The sequence below is a fragment of the Crocodylus porosus genome, unplaced genomic scaffold (assembly GCF_001723895.1).
Source record: "Crocodylus porosus isolate Cpor-Errol unplaced genomic scaffold, CroPor_comp1, whole genome shotgun sequence".
Classification (NCBI taxonomy): Eukaryota; Metazoa; Chordata; order Crocodylia; family Crocodylidae; genus Crocodylus; species Crocodylus porosus.
The window spans coordinates 52,265,142-52,269,027 of record NW_017728949.1 but is presented as its reverse complement, the minus strand read 5'-3'; the positions used below and the strand labels follow the sequence as shown (position 1 = coordinate 52,269,027).

At 56.3% G+C, this 3,886-nt stretch overlaps 1 long non-coding RNA gene across 1 annotated transcript in view; it reads right to left on the bottom strand.

Annotated features, from left to right (window-relative positions):
• Positions 1 to 401: 401 nt before the first annotated feature.
• Positions 402 to 3,886, bottom strand: part of LOC109322586 — a 9,715-nt gene continuing 6,230 nt past the window's right edge. The window contains exon 3 of the long non-coding RNA XR_002104418.1: positions 402 to 413. This is a non-coding gene — a long non-coding RNA (uncharacterized LOC109322586). The remainder of the gene's footprint in view (positions 414 to 3,886) is intronic.

Genomic DNA, 3,886 nt, shown 5'->3' with positions numbered 1-3,886 from the left:
ACCTCCAGACAGGGGACTGAAAACATCCTCGGGGCAGGGAGCGAGGCGCACGGCCTCTGCACCAGCCCTGCCGGGACCAGTGTTACTAGGATGGTGTTGGCGGTCCTCACGCCCCAACTCCGCTGGACCAGACGCAGATGCCCAGCTCCCAAAACAAGGGCTCTGCTCCCAGCTTGGTCGCGGCCTGAGACCTCCTGGGAGGAACCGGCTCGAGACTTGGGCTCCACAGTCGCCTCCAGACCCATCCGCGAGCTGCAGTCGAGCTCACCCCGGCACCGCGGCACCGGAGGACCCTTGCTCCAGCCGCGCGCCACAGGTGAGGCTGAAGCTTGTTCCCTGTCCCTTTGCCAAAGCTCATCTTTTAGCAATTGATGCGATGTGCTAAACAGTTAAAATGAAAAAGAAACCAGGAACTGGGAACGAGGAACCAACTTCAGCCTCGCCCCAGATAAGGAGCTGGGCTTTGGATGGGATTATCCGGCAGCATCGTTTTTGGGTCACCCCGAAACATGCGTCACCATCACCGAGGGATTCCTCGAAGATGCCCGGGCGGGTTCCTGCTCGACCTGAAGCTCGGGTTTGCAGAGCCAGCCTGCTGGGCCTGCGTGCGGCTGGTCTCCCAGGCGCTGGACGGCGGCGAGAACAAACTGGGCACCGTCAGTGGAAACGGGGCGGTGTGAAGTGAACAAACCTGCCTGCCTGCAAGCCAGTGCGAATTTAAAACAGGATTACTACAAGGGGAAGGGCGGTGAGGGCACGCCCTGTGCAAAGCCTGAGCTGTTCACCTTTCCCCCAGGAGTACGTCTGATGAGAGCGCATTGAAGACGTCCAAGGACTGGCCCAAGGCACCAACACCGAGGGCCGCCCTGCTGCATGGGCTACAGTGGGGCCGAGCTTTGGGTCACCTTTGTGCCGTGTCAGGGGAGGGTCGGATGGTTGTTACTGGGGACGGGGGGGTCGGGGTTGTTACTCGGCTCTGGGGGGAGTGTGGGGCTGCGGCCCAGACGCCTGGTCCTCCCCCGGCTCTAGGAGGGGCGTGAGGGCGGGCAGGTTGAGACACCAGGCTCCCTCCGCCTCTGGGCTCGCAGTCTACCCCAGTGTGCCAAGTGCCGGAGATAAGAAATGCCAGGCTGCAGAAGCTGGAGGAAAAAGCAGAACAAGCTGAACTAGACAAGATTGCAAAACTGCGAAAACCTAAGTCAACACACCAACAATACAGAAAGGAGGACGGCGCTATGAAGCAGGCGAGCGGAAGGCAAAGAGAATTGCTTGAAGAAACAATGGCCAGCTGCAGACGCGGTGAGGGTTACCACAAACCCCTGCAATGCCCGGCTTCTGGTAAGCTCTGCAACAAATGCAAAAGATTCAAGCATTTTGGAAGGGTTTGCAAAGAGAAAGGAGCAGGATGCAGCACACAAGACGCAGCGGGTGCACGCTCGGTGCAGCGAGGAAGAGGAAGAATTCCTCGTTGGCGCAGTGCAAGAAGGAGTTCATTCCTCGGAGGGTTGGACAAGCCGCCCGGACACCAATAGACTCACGGTCACGTTTAAATTAAATACAGGGGCACCAGAATAAGTTATTCAAAAATTGAGAACTAAACTGGCGTACTGCGAGCACAAGAAAGTAAGACGTAGAGCGTATAACAGGAACGTGATTGCAACGAGGGTGTTCGTGCGCTGCATGGGCGATATAGTCAATGTTCAGTCTGTAGCAGTCCTAAAAAGTTAGTGCCGATTATTGGGTTGGGAACGTGTAAAACTCCAGGTTTGATTAAGAGAATGGATGTCACTGAGGGACCAGAAAGCAAAAACAGAGAAAAAGAATTGTATGATGTGTTTCAAGGCAAAGGGAAAGTGTCAACTGGGTAAAGGTAGAATTAAGAGAGCCAAATACTGCCACCGGACATGGCCCACGAAACGTGCCCTTTGTGCTAAGGGAGAAACTGGGAAAGGAAGGGATTGATTAGTGAACATGGACGTGATAGAAAAAGCAGAGCGATCAACTGCTTGGGTTCATCCACCGGCCATTATAGGGGGAAAAAACCAGGGCTCCTCGAGATTGTGTCTGGATCCCAAGCAAATGAACAGGTCCATTGAAGGGAGCATTTTCCCCTTCCCACCAGGGAAGAGCTTTTTGGCAACATGACAGAAGCTGAATATTTCTCCACTTTGGTGCCTTTTGGGGGTTTGGCCCCAGAAAAGATTAGCACTAGATTATGCATCTCCAAGACACTCTTCGGACGGCATTGCTTTCAGGCTGTGTTTTGCATCTGAAGAGTTTCACAGAAAGGGGCAGCAAATCTGTGAAGGTCTTGGTGGAACTAGGGTTTATAGTGACGATGTATTTGTTTGGGGAAATACTTGGAAGGACAGGACTTGAGGCTAAGAAAGGCACCAGGACGAGCTTGCAGAGCAGGATGGAGTGAGCACAAACGCAGATTCAGGGACAAAGAAATATCATATATGGGAGAAAAGCTCTGAGAAAGGGGTGCAGATCCACCCTGCAAGAGCTAAAGCCTCCCCTGACGGACAAGGAAAAGGTTGAGTGGAGAAATTACTGGGAATGATCAGTTCTGTAGGGGAAATCTACCTTTGCAGAGCAGCCCAAACACCGCAGGCAGCTCCTACAAAAGGTGCTCAGTGGACATGGGAGCATGAAGCTGAATTTGAAAACTTGAAGGAAAAAATGGTGAAAGCTCTGGTGCTAAAAGAGTGTGACCCTAAAAGACCCATTAAATTGTGAAGAGGATGAGATGCTTCTAAACCAGGCGCTGGAGCAGCTTTGGTTCGGAAACACCGGGAGAGCTGGAGAGCAGCAGGTCGCGCATCCTGCGAAGGCAGGGTCTGGATGCACAGACTGAGAGAGATCAGGTGGCAAGGCCGTGAGAAACCCCATGTCTTGGGGCGTGGCACGCCTGCGAGAGTGCAAGGGGCTGGGCACTGATAGACACACAGGGCGGGACACAAGCAGCCACGGGCCAGACCCGCCTCGGCGCTATCACCGCGCTGCAGCACCGAGTCCGTGCGCCGCTCTGGCCTTCCCGGGGGGGAGCAGCGCCTGCGCCCGCGCCTGTGCCAGGCCTGGAGCTCCGAGGGGGGTCCCCGCACCTACCACACCACAACACACCCCCACACACACTCCTCTGTACACAAACACACCCCCATTCACAACCATACACACCCCAACACCCCCCATATGCATACTCACCTCCATACACACGCTCACCCCCAGACACCACCAGACACATAGGCAGCCCCATGCACAACCAACCATACACACACATCCCAATACCCCACCATACACACACACACCCAGACACAACTAAACTAGGCTCGGCGGGGCAAGGGGAAGACGAGGGCGGAGGAAGCAAGCAGCCCCCACAAGTACAGCCCAGCCGAGACCGATGAGCGAAACGTATACCCGGGTAAGCGACAGGGGCCAGGGCGATGCTGAGAGTAGGGGGCCAGTGCACACATCCACGGGAGGCCACAAATGCTCGACCCCCCGGGCGCCAGCGGTCATCGCCTGCTGGGAGTCACCATCCAGCGCAAGGTGCCAAAGGCCGGTAGCGAGGCAGCAGCCCAAGATTTCAATGGGCTAAGGAGGATAGTCGGGGAGGTGCTGGGGTCCCGGAGGGGAGGGGAGCCGGTGTCCAAGGAGAGTGGTCGCTCCCTAAGGAGACGATCCTCCAAGCCCAAAGGGAGGTCATCCCAACACGGATCAAGGGGAGCAGGAGAGCACACAAACCCCTGTGGCTCACCAAAAGCATCCGGGAAGGTCTCCTAGCTAAAAGGGGGGCACACACCGGATGGCGGGGAGGGGCCATCACCAGGGAGGACTACACTGCGGTGGCTCGGGGCTGCGGGGGGGGTCAGGAAGGCCAAGG